Raw genomic sequence first — 13,624 nt, 5'->3', positions numbered from 1 at the left:
GGGATTGGACTTTGAGCACATGATAAAAGCAAGTGCACACAAGGGAGGGGTGAGGATAGGTAAGACACCTAAAAAATTAGCTAGCATTTGTTGCCCTTAACACAGAGAAACTAAAGCAGATACCTTAAAAGCAACTGAGGCCAATAGGAAAAGGAGACCAGGAACTAGAGAAAAGGTTAGATCAAAAAGAATTAGCCTAGAAGGTAACACACATGCACAGGAAATTAATGTGAGTCAATGCCCTGTATAGCTATCCTTATCTCAACCAGCAAAAACCCTTGTTCCTTCCTATTATTGCTTATACTCTCTCTTCAACAAAATTAGAGATAAGGGCAAAATACTTTCTGCTGGATATTGAGAGGGTGAGGGGGAGAGGGAGGGGGCAGAGTGGGTGGTAAGGGAGGAGGTGGGGGCAGGGGGGAGAAATGACCCAAGCCTTGTATGCACATATGAATAATAAAAGAATAATAAAAAATTACATTCAAAAATAAATAAATAAATTAAAAAAATATATTTTAAGTAAGACAACTTTAATCTGTACTTTGCTGAAAGTTTAAAGTGAATAGCTATTGATGGTCTTTAAACAATTTTTTTAAAAAAATTTGATATTTATCAATATTATCTACATTGCTATATATCTTTAGTCTTTAGTTTGGTAATATTTCCTTTAAGATTCATATATTCACATTGAGACTAATATACAATTTTATTACTTGTGCTAGATTTCTTTATTGAGACTATATCATTGTAGCACTGTAGAAAATAAGAGAAATGCTATCACAATTTGATATTGTCTATACCTGTTCATAGAAATCACCAGTGAAGCCATCTGGTGATTTTCATCATCGCTAATGAAAATTTCTTAGTGAATGATTGATGCAAACTTGATGTTTATTTTATAGTCATGTCATCATTTTCTATTCCTTCCATCAGGTTTGGCAAATGTTATTTGTCAAAAAAAATATCGGTTTCACTTATACATTTAAAATTCTTATTATAAAATTACTTGCAATCCCAAAAGTTTTATAAAATCTAAAGATTCTATGCATGTCTAGCAATAGTTTATTCCTTATTGGTGTTTATTAGACGTTAAAATAGTTATACCTTCTTTCTTGTGCTTTTTGGCATGATACAACATTCTCTATCATATATTGATGTATCATATATTTTCTTTCATGTATTGATGATTCCAATGGCACTTTTTTTTTTTGTAGGAGAGGATTCCTGGCAGTTGAACTCAGGGCCTCACATGTGCTAGCCAGGAGCTCTACAGCTTGAGTCATTCTGCCAGCCTTCAGCTAATACTCTCAAAAAGATTACACGAGTGGATTTTATTTCTGTTCTCTGACAATATTTGATATTTTAATTGGAAGAACTTAGTCCATTTACATTCAGGTAATTGCCAATATTGAGAATTAAAATTAACCACATCATTGTATGCTTTCAATTTCTGCCATCATTTTTACACACATTCTACTCTCTTGAACTCTTAAAGTCTGTGTGCGCTTAAATGATTTTATTTTTAAAGTGAGTTTATATTCACAATAAAACTAGTAGAAGGTATAGATTTCTTACATACTTTCTGCTCCTCACAGGTATGGCTTCCCTGTTATCAATATTACCAACCATGGTGGTAAGTTTGTTATAGTTGATATCCATACATTGTAATGTATTATTACTCGTAGTTCATAGTAGGAATCACTTGGTGTTGTACATTCTATGGGTTTGGTCAACAACATAAAATATATACCCACCATTATATCATCTACATAGTAGTTTACTGATCTTAAAATCCTCTGTGCTTAATTTATTCATTCTTCCCTTCCCCTGACTCCCGGAAACCAGTCCTTTCACAGCCTCCATTGTATTATCTGTGCAGACTGTCACATAGTTGGTATAATGCAAAATCCAGCATTCAGACTTTTCAGATTGGCTTTTTACACTCAACATTACATATTCAAGTTTGCTCCATGTCTTTTCATGTCTTGATAGCTTATTTCCCTTTAGCATTGAATAACATTCGATTGTCAGAATGTACCAGTTCTTACTGGTACACATTGAAAAAAAATGACATTTTTGCTTGTTTGTGAAACACAGAGCGTTTCCTTGTGATATTTCCATAAATGAATTATGTGTATTATATATATATCTATTATAACCCCAATACATTCTCTAGATAGCATATTTCAAAGACAAAACATTTTTCATTTTTTTCAAGTGTAAAATAGAAGAGTTTATTGAGCTAGAAAAGTGTAAAGTGGGAGAGTAATGCCCCCAGAATTGGTGGATTTCCCAAGAGAGAGTGCCTGAGAAGTGACATAGTCTGAGGGTTTTATACATTTTCTCCATGGCGCTGTTCAATCTCTGCTAACCAGGTGTGCAGAAAGCAGCATTTTGGTTGGTTATGAATGCAATGGTCTGATTGGTTGGTCATGATCCTCACACCACCTGTCTTGCTTTTCTTTCTTTCCATATTTTAAGGTCACAGGGAGGTCATAATGGAGGTTTCCCAGGGCCCTTCCTCTCTCATTCCCCTCCTCTGAAGAAGTAACCGTTACTTCCATTAGGGAAAAGGGGTGACTACTGTTCTTTGGCTATGTTGAGCTAGAAAGGGGAATTGGTAGGAAATGGAAGTCAGGGCCCTCTCACAGAGGCTGAAGTGTTCCTGGTAGATAGAGGTCTTTATTTGAGGTTCCCATCCTTATCCCAAACCCAGGATGCGACAAGGGAAATTTAGTTGGCAGGAAATTTATTTGACCCATTGCCAGGACCAGGACCAAGAGCCTTCTATTTATTTTTTACTACAAGAGAAATCAAACAGAAATTAGTGAAAGCCATCCTTTAAAATAAAAGATGTTTTTATATGTGGATAAAACAGGTAGGCTTTTTAAGAAGAATCATAAAAACATTAAAAAAAATGTATAAAGTCTACCAAAACCACCTGTCATTTATAGAAACAGTATAGTAGATTGATAGCTGCTAGTTTGTAATCCTTTCTTTGCTTTATACCTTACAGGATGTTGTCTCTGGTGAGGGAAAGCTGTGAGGACTTCAAGACGGATTTTAACAGTGGTAGCATCAAGTGCTCTATTTTACCTGAGAGGCCCACACTCTCCATCCATAACAGTCTCCATTAAAGGTAGACATAACAATTGTCTGGGTTCTATGAAAATAGTAGTGTGCATATAAGTCAAAATTTCTCTCCCCAATAAGGGGGTTGGGCTCTCTGGCATAATTAGGAAGGCATGTGTGAAAAGGATGCCATTAAGTTATAATTGAATAGCTGAGAGAATTATTTGGTTAGAGGCTTTTGTGGATACAGGAGTCCAGGGTTCAAAAGAAGGACTAAATAACTAGCTCCCTTACTGAGGAGGAAATTTACAGGCATTTCCTTCACATTTAAAATCACTGGAGGTTCTAGTTTGGAAAGGTCAGTTTGAAGAATGGGAGCTAATTGAGGACACCTCAGGCCCCCTCAATCATGTTGCTGAGACATTTGAAGGGGTCTGGCCACAGAGTCCTTCACTGCTGGGGACAGTCAGATCTCCAGTAGTCTCCCCTATAAATGGGACAAGGCTTTGGGGGTTCTTTTCCACAAGTACGTTTTCATTGGAAATGTCCTTTTTGACTGCATTTAAAGCAGGCTCTACTGGATCCTCTCTCACTGTACTAAACCCCTAAATTACTTCCAGTTATCTCTGGCCATACAAGGTACTAAACCTTTAAAAAAAAGACTTAAAAAAAAAAAGACTGAGAAAAGCTTTGACCAATCATACTAGTATGACCTCCAACTCCTCTGCAGGACAATTAATACTAAGAGATAAGTTCATAACCCAGTCTACTCTGGATATGTAAAAGAAACTTCAAAAGATTCCATTAGGACTTCAAAATACCTTAGGCAGTCTTTTAAACAGGGATAAGATTGCTGGTTTATCAATTCCTTCTTTCATGCCTATGCCTCTGTTGTTACATGTAAAAGGTAATTGTGAAACCCGAGGTAATCTATATTTTATCCTGTATTATCTTCTAGGAATTTTATAGCTTTGTTTTTACATATAAGACTGTGATCCCCTTTGAGTTTATTTTTGTAAACGATGTAAAGTCTATGTCTACATTCATTTGTTTACATATGTTTGTCCAGTTATTCCAGTACCATTTGTTGCAAAGACGATTTCATGCCCATTATATTACCCTTGCCTTTTTGTCAATAATGTACAAGGTAAGCATCCCTAATCCAAAAACCTGAAATCTGAAATGTTCTGAAATCTAAAATCTTTGAATCCTATTTTCAAATCACTAGAATAGGGGTTGGAGATTTAGCTCAGTGGAAGAGCGCTTGCCTGGCAAGTGTAAGGCCCTGAGTTCGGTCCCCAGCACCGGAAAAAAAAGGAAAAAAAAAAAAATCACTAGAATATTTTACAATTGACCATATATTATGGGTTGCAGCCAAAATATACATTTGCCTTTCACAATTTTTTCAGTATTCCCAAGGGAAAAATGGCCCTTTCCCCATTTCAGCTGTGATACAACTTTCCCTCATATGCCTAGTTCACACAAACAAATACTACTATGGATGATAGTGATAAGAAAAATGGAAGTATTTATGTTTATCTATAGCACAGAAAGTCAAGATGTTGGACAAGCTGGATAATGGTTTAAGAGTGAAGTTTCTTAGGTTAGGGGCATGGCTCAAATAGTAGAGCTCCTGTCCAGCAAGAACAAGGCCCTGAGTTCAAACTCCAGTTCCACAAAAATAGAGTTAAGTGTCTTAGAAAATAGTATATTGGAATGGCTACCATATGTAACCTGAAGAAGCAAAAGGATAAGCTACTGAAGTTCTATGCTAAAATTATGAGCACAGGTTAATGAAAAATGGAATAGCTCTGTTTAAAGTTAAATATGGACATGTTGTATATTGGTAGAGTTGATGTGTATACCAGTGAGCACGTATTCTTTAATGGTATGCTAATCATGAAGCAAACAAAGATCAATCATGACGAACCAAAGATGAACAAGAATATTCACCCACTGTTCAGTCAACAGCTTGACTTTCTTTTTTTATTTAAACAGGGTTAATGCACTATATTTATCTTGTATAGAAAGCATATGTTGCCAGGCACAGTGGCTCAAGCCTGAAATCCTAGCTTCTCATGAGGCAGAGATCTAAAGGATTGCCGTTCTAAGCCAACACAGGTAAGTAAGTAGTTCAAAAAACCCTATCTCGATATCTCGAAAAAATCCTTCACAAAAAAGGGCTGGTGGAGTGACTCAAGGTGTGGGCCCTGAGTTCAAGCCCCAGTACTGGAAAAAAAAAAGAAAGAAAACATATATTGACATATATTGTAGCCACAGCTGGAGCCTCAGTCTTTTAGACAGAGACTTTGGTATAGGTTTTCATAAGCTGGTCAGTGAATTCCTGACAAAAACAAATGAGGCTTTGTAACCAGCACCAACACTGCCTCTGAGCTTGCTAACACATGACAAAAAAGCCTAGCTTGGTGACAAGTTTCAGCCAAAGGCACTGGGTGGGTCAGCAGTACCTGAGAAGGAGACTTGATGAACAAATCTCTTTTCAGAGGTTGGAGGTCAGGTAATTGAGATCTTGGAGATGGCATCAAAGGTAGCCTTGGCTAGAGAACAATTAGGAATATTGGTGACTTGACATGAGATAAGCTCCCCAGACCACAAAATATCACATTCCTAGGAACAGAAAGACCACTTTGGGGCAGGTCTGCAGTGCATTAGGAGGGTTCCTCCCTCTCTCTCTTCCTTAAAATATGCCAAGTATACACTGAACCTGTGTGATCCAGTGAAGCTGAGACAGATAACAGCTTGACTTTCATGCTATTGTTAAACAAAAATGCTTCCATTTTTTCTTATCACTGTTATCCAGAGGGTATCTGCAGGCCTTTTTGACATTTTTCAATAATATATTCACACTATGAAGCAGGAGAACTGTGAATATGCAATACATTGATTGCAGAAATGTAAGAAGACATGCATTCAATTTCTAAAGATTTGTGTTGTAAAAACGCATGAAGCAGTGGAGAAATTTATTGATGAGCTTCCAAGGTCATCACTGATAAAAACCTGACAACAGAAGACATCTATATAGCTGATGAAACACCACTTGTTTTGGCATTATTGCTGCAGAAAGACACTGAGTACAGCTGCTAAGATAGCACTTACAGCAATTAAAGAAGCCAAGGACAAAATAATTGTGATGAGCTATGTCAATGCAGTGGGAAAAAGTTAACTTGCTGTGATGTGCAAAAGCTGTGCCCTCACTGTTGAAAAAGAGTGATTTTCTTACCAGTTCACTATTTTGCTAACAAAAAGACCATAGATTACCAGCCACATTTTTTCTTATTGGTTTCATAAGCATTTTTATCAGTGACTTGTGTTCACTGCAGGGAAGCTGAGCTGGATGACATATGAGATTTTACTATCTATCTATTGATGACTATACTATTCATTCTTTAACTGAAATTCTCATCAAAAGAAATTTTTATGCCATATGCTTCTCCAAAATGTGACTTTATTAATTCAGTTGTATGTTAATTCAAGCAAGATCAATGAAGAGTAAATACAAAAACACATTCTTGAAAACATTGCAAACAGCAGTCAACAGAGACTGGGGTATAGAAAGTTTTCAAAAATTGTTTAGCATGAAGGGTGCAGGATATGCTTAGCAGATATTGACCAAAAAGCAAACATGCCTGATACAACCTCTGGACTGCAACTGTGTTCAGCACTCATGATGAGCAAGGTTACAGAGTCCACCTGTCAAGTGAAAAAAATGTCTGATTTCTTTACATGTGCAAAAAGCATACCTGCTGAGTCCATCAGTAACCTGGAAGAAGTGAGTATTGAAGATTTTAACATTAATAATGAAGCTCCAGTTCATTCACTGATGCATAGCCTGACAGTTGAAATGGTTCAGTATCAAGGTGATTATAATAACGATGATGAAGATGGTATTGCTAGAACTGCAGAAAAATTGCCTGATGACACTGTGAAATATGCAGTGGTCTCACTGAAGGACTGAAGTATGCATTCATAGTAGAACAAGAAGAAATCATGTCAGTTTATAAAATCAAAAGGAAAGTTCCAAGACAAAAGCTATTGTTAATGAAGCAGATAGCTCAGTGGGAACCATTTTACAAAATCATCCAGTTCTTGGGAGACAGGAGGATCACATATAAAGGCCAGCATGGAAAAAAATCAGCAAAATTCCATGTCAAAAACAAGTCATATGATAGTGCATATCTGTATTCCCAGACACTTGAGAGACAGAAGTAGGAGGATTATGGCTGGAGGTCAAAGGCTGGTCAAAGGCAGAAGATGCTATCTGAATAACAAGCTAAAAAGCAAAAGGTATGGCTCAAGTAGTAGAGGCACTTGTCATGCAAGTATAAGGCCCTGGATTCAAATATAAATACTGCCAAAAAAACCTTTTAGTTTCATGCACAAAATTATATATATATATAAAGCCTATGTGAAATATAAATGTACTTTGGGTTTAGACCTGGCCCTTATCCCCACAATATCTCATATCTCATTATGTAATGCAGACATTTCAATATCAAAAAAAGGTCACAAACACTTTGGTCCCATTCTGTTTGGAAAGGCATGTTAAGCCACAATGATCTTGGCAGTAAGTTTTCTGTAACCATTGTTTAATAAGTTGAGAAAATTCTCCTTTTTTCCTAATTACTGACAGTTTGTTCTTTTAAAGAGTTGTTGGATTTCTTCAATGGTTTTAAGAAGTATTAGATTTCTTTCTTCAGTGGTTCATAGTTTACCTTGTAGAGGTCTTTCACTTCCTTTGTTAAGTTTATTCCTAGATATTTCATTGTTGTTTTTTCTTCAGGCTACTATAAATAGAATTATTGTCCTATGTTGTTTCTCAGTTTGTTCAATGTTCATGTGGAGCAAGGCTACTGATTTTTGTAAATTGATTTTGTATCCTGCTAGTCTGCTGAAACTGTTTATGGTATCTAAGCAGTTTTTTTGGTGGAGTTTTTCAGGTTTTTTAGGTGTAAGATCATTTCATCTGCAAATAGGGATAGTTTGACTTCTTTCCTATTTATATTCCTTTCATTTCTTTTTCCTGTCTTATTACTCTGGCTTGGAATTCCAAGACTTTGTTGAGTAAGAGTGGAGATATTGAGCACCCTTGTCTCATTCCTGATTTTAGAGGAAATGATTTCAGTTTTTCCCATTTAGTATGATGTTGGCTACAGGCTTGTCATATATAGTCTTTATTATGCTGAGGTACATTCCTTCTATGACTAGTTTCATCAGGGTTTTTATCATGAAAGGATGCTGAATTTTGTAGAAGGCTATTTTTGCATCTATTGAGAATTGCTATAATTCCTTCCTAAAATGTTAGGTAGCATTCATCAGTGAGCCCACATTGGCCTGGTTCAATTTTTTCAACATGTTCAGATTGTTTATACCATCTGATATACATTTTGTAATTGAATTGGTCAATTTCATGTAGGTTATCAAATCTACATAGGGTTGTTCCTCATATTCCTTTATTATCCTTTTAATGTCCTTGAGCTCTGTAGTAATGACCCCTGTTTCCTTTTGAGTGTTAGTAAATTTTCTTTTTTTGATGTTGCTGTTTTTCTTGTTGTAACAATATGTTGTGGTGTTACTGTTGCAGCTCTTGGTCTAGAGAGAGGCTTATCAAAGAGCCAGCTTTTCACTTTAGTTATCTCCTCTATCGATTTCCTGGTTTCAATTTCATTGGCTTCTGCTCTTTTATAATTTCTTTTCTTCTCCTTAACGTTGGATTTAACTTGTGGAATCTTATGTGACTGATTTTACATCTTTTTCCCTAATACATGCATTCAATACTGTAAATTTTCCTACACACACACACACATACGTGATATGCTGTTAAAATCTAGAGATGGGAAGTGTTCTTTAGTCCCCTGAGTATGTTGAGGTCTTTTGTTAACCCTCAACTTCTGTGCTGTGAACATCACAGGTGCTTCTCATTTTTATTTATCTCCTTCAAAGGGTCAGTGTGGCTACAGTGAGTTGGAGTTGGGCATTTTCTTCCCATCACAAGGAAGGTTAAAATTGGCTGTCACTAGGCTATTTCTCTTTTCCCAGGATGTTTAGACTCAGATAAAAGATGTAATGTTAGGCTGTGCTTAGTTTCTTTTTCCTAGAAACTGACGTTGTTAAGAACAACAGGATGTTCTACTATATTTTTAACTGGTTTCTTTTACCTTTTTCTCCTGGCAATCCAAGGGAATTCTCTCTGTTATTCAAAGTAGGAGCCTTGTGCAGATCCTGGAGGTAAAATCCCACATGCATGATGACTCCCAATACATAGGTCTTTCTGCCCTTTCATCTCTCAGGCTTGAACTAAGAATTCCAGCAGTACATCAGCTACAGTTCAGGTTTTCCTGCCTCACCACAGGTTCAGATGTAGCTTTACATTCCTACTTTTCTGAGTCTCTCTTTATTCACCGTCCAGTTTTTCCAACTTGGAAAAACTGAGACCATACCTCTTTTACATAACTAAGTAGAGTTGAAGACGCCTATTTTTTTCTTAGTTCATTCATCTTTTTGCTTGTTTTTAGGATGGGATTATAGCTTCCAGTTTCTTACATGCAACATTAGAAATATTATGTGTGTGGGTAAATGTGTTCAAAAAGTATTTAATTTTCTTGGTTATCTGGACTATCACATACTTATTATTTTACTCATTGCTATGTATTCACTTATTTGCAATAAAGCTTTCTGAGAGATGCTAAATATCTATTTTGTCTAGATTAATAGCCACTAGTCACATATGGCAATTAAATACTTGAAATGTGGCTAATATGACATTTTACTTAAATTTTAATCAATTTATTTAAATTTAAATGGAAATATTAGAAAGAATATCCTAAGAACTACAACCCATGTATATGAAATTTCAAAGCCTACTGTAATTCTGTTTTTAACTTTCCTACAAATGATATATAGATCTTTAAGTTCAAATTTATTTAGTGGTTCCCTCCCAAACTACATGAATTTATATATCTATTTGAGTACATAACATAGTTACACATACATACACACATTTATGAGATAATACTTTTACAAATTCAATAATGTGAATATATACAAAATGTGTGAAATATATATATATATGTACAACTATGTATGTATCATGTAAACATTTTTATTTTCATGGCTTTCAATTCATTCCTCATCCCTCAACTTCCATATGGTATCATTTTTCTTCCTCTTGAAAGGCATTTTCTATTACCTTCAGTAAATTTTTTCTTGACATTAACTCCTGTTAACTTTTGTGTGGTACATTTGCAATGTTCTTAAATATTATATCTTAAAGTATGTCTTCCCTAAGTATATAGCAACACTTAAAGAAAGTTGCAGACATTTTCTTTCATCACGCTGTAGATTTATGTTCTTTTTTCTCTGTGATGAAATTATTTGTCAGTCTAAATATTTCTCCTTCAAATGTATTAATGTTTTTGTCATTCAATATCTCCTTTTCTTAGATGTTCTACAATATTTTAGTGATGATTTATGCATGTGACTTCATTTGTTGTCCCTGGTTTTTCTTATTTTTATTTGATTTCTTAAATCTGTGTTTAGATTTCTTTAATACCTTTTAAAAATTTCAGAAGATTTTTCTTTGTATTTTGCTTCTTAACCCCTCTTGTCAATTCAGCTGTCCAGATAATTAAAAGTTTGATCTCCCTATTCATATCTTATTCTCTTAACAGCTCTCTATTTTATTCATTTCTTTCTTTTGTCTTTAGCTTAGAAATATCCAACTGACTTATATTTTAGTTAAATAACCCCCTTCAGAAATGTTTGTTCTTTATTTTAATCAACTATTATATTTTTAATTCTGGCTATTATTTTGTTTTAGAGTTCTACAAATCCTATTTTGTTCTGTTTAAAAATCTGCTTTTTAGCTTTTAAAATAGTGTACATATTCCTTGAAATTCATTTTTTCTCATATTTTGTTTGTAAACATGGTAAGCAATATATGTATCAAGTTTCTTAGGATAGCTCCAATTTTAAGACTGCTTATAATTATTATCTTTTGGAAATGATGATTCTTGTTTGTACTGCCTTGTCTCCCTATTTTTCTGGTTAAGTTTGAAAAAAATTGTGATTAGAAAAACAATGTGGTCTAGGATATCATTACTTACTAAGAACTTTTATTTGCTTCTTTCTGGTGCCCAGATATGCTAAACTCTTAGAGGATACTGCTATTTGCTGCTTTCTGGTGCTCAAGTGGACTAAAACTTTAGAGTGCCTTCATCTATGTTTGGTGTTTGGGCATTGAACTATATCTAGAGTGCTGAAGATTAGTCAATACTGAGCTACAGTTTATGCAAATACTATTTAGTGTTATTTATGCCCTTTTCTAAGGATTTTGGATCTCTACCTCAAATGTGAGGGTTTTATCAGGCCCACACTTATGTTTGCCTCAGACCTCAACTTTTATACCCCAAATATACTACATCATAAAAATACAGTAACTCACCTTTCTTCTGCACTGGCAAATTGTCAGAGAGAAACAATAGCTGCAAAAACCATGTCTTATAAGTGTTTTTCTCCTATTTTTTACTTAATTTTGATTGAGTAGCTTTGAAAACAAAAAGTAACAGTTACAGAACAAGCTAAACCTTGGATGTTCTTCTATAAAACTCTGTTTAATTTGAAGCCTTTACTGGAAACACAAATTATATATAATTATGCTCATAGATAGAATACCATCATAATCTCTGAAGCTGGAAAAAAGACAACCAACAACCACAGACTTCCAGGTTTTTCTCACAATAATTATAATATAAAAATTGTCAAGCATTTCACCTGTTGGATGAAAAAGTCTTCTAGTGGCTTTTTATTTCATTAGATTTTAGTACTTCTTGCATCTCCATTTCTTTCTTGAAAAGATAATGAGATGTAGAAAGACAGTCCAGCAATCTAACATTTCCACTATGATTTTGACATGAGACTATTTATGTAACTTCATTGTAATTTTCCTCTCAATGAAAAGTAGATTTTTAAAAAAAGTATCTGCTAAATCTAAATGTCCGTTCTTATGCAGATAAAGGACTTCTTCATTTTTTGTTAGATTCCTGTGTATTGTTAATATCTCCTATTCTTTCCCATCTTAGAATCATTTTATATTACAAGTATAAAATTCAAAATTTGTGTAAAATAATGGAAATATTTTCTGTGCATCAGGCACATAGGACCTTTATGTTAAACCATTTAGAAAATTATATTTTTGAAGACAACATTCATAAGATTAGAAGAATACCTTTCCTAAACCTAATTCCAAGGCAAAAAACAGAATGCCTTTAAACTGGACAAAATTGTTTCCATAGTAAGAACAAGATATGTCCAAGATTTTTAAATAGTTATTAGGAAATGAAAAACAAAATGCAGAAAAATCCAAAAGCACACCTTTGCCTTGAGGAGGATGTCATGTTAAATTCTTTAAATAAGTCTCTAGTGTTATGGGCCAGGTTTCCTTGAATGCAGTGTACAAGAGTGAATGGATAACCAAAGATTTGGAGGTATTTTTAAAACTCCGATGATCTTAATTGTAAAATGAGATAATTTTTATTCACTGATTTAAAAATTGCTTAATTGTTCAATTAGGTCTGAATTTTCTGAATAAAAGCAATATATACCTACATCCTCCCCAGAGGAAGTATTGGTAAAGGTGTTTTGGACTACAATATCCAGTAAAGTTACTGAGTAAACAGTATTAAAATGCCTTTGTGACAAAAGCTAAAAAGTCCTATTTGTGAACCATTCTAGAGAGCTTTCTTAAATTTTAAGATAGAGACAAAGTAATGTGTGTTTGCACTATTGTGGAATATTTGAGAGAGGTTCTCCCAGGATGCAATGGGAAGACAGAGTAGCAAGTTTCCTGTATTCCCAACTTTTGGTACAGGTGGTAATTATAGCATTTTTGTGTAAAACTATCCATACTAATTATCTTATATAATATTTCAGATAATTCTCTTATAAGTTAGAACGTACTTTCCTTTATTCTTTTATGAAGGTGAAAAAGAGAAAAGTTTAATGAAATCATTCACTGCCCTACAGTTAGCAAATAGTACAGTCAACATTTGGACCCAGTTGACCTGAGTCAAGAGCCAGCTGTTTTAAAAGTGTATTTAAGTCAGTTTGGGGGAACAAAAGGAATATGAGAGATCAAGAGAAAGCTTCCTCCTCCCCAAAAATAGTCTGTTTGAGATGAGACAGCCAGGATCATGAGGACGTGAGAGTCTAGGAAGTACACAAAGACTCCAGCTCTGAAGATTTCCATGAGAAATCCGAGATAATATGGGGAGTTGGAGAGGAGCAGCAAGAATATTTAGTACACTGTCTTTCTTTCTTTATAGTAAGCATGCTTTGGGTTCTTAATATTGTTTGGGTGGTTAATAAGGAGCAAGTTGCTAGTAGCAACAGCAAATTTCTCTGAATTTAATTTCACATAAATAAAACCTAATATATACACAGTGCTACATTTCAGTAGAGTTCCAGTTCATTTTCACAACTCAACTAATGTATTTTTATTGAGCAAACTCTGAGAGAACACAGTGTATCTGTCAAG

At 34.6% G+C, this 13,624-nt stretch overlaps 1 non-coding gene across 1 annotated transcript; it reads right to left on the bottom strand.

The window, feature by feature from the left end:
* Nucleotides 1-5,687: 5,687 nt before the first annotated feature.
* Nucleotides 5,688-5,825, bottom strand: LOC141415254 (small nucleolar RNA SNORA64/SNORA10 family). The gene has a single exon (XR_012440248.1). It is a non-coding gene; the product is annotated as a small nucleolar RNA SNORA64/SNORA10 family (small nucleolar RNA).
* Nucleotides 5,826-13,624: the final 7,799 nt, after the last annotated feature.

The sequence above is a fragment of the Castor canadensis genome, chromosome 12, assembly GCF_047511655.1.
Source record: "Castor canadensis chromosome 12, mCasCan1.hap1v2, whole genome shotgun sequence".
Lineage (NCBI taxonomy): Eukaryota > Metazoa > Chordata > Mammalia > Rodentia > Castoridae > Castor > Castor canadensis.
The sequence above is the reverse complement of the archived record's forward strand: the minus strand, read 5'-3'. Positions and strand labels throughout refer to the sequence as shown.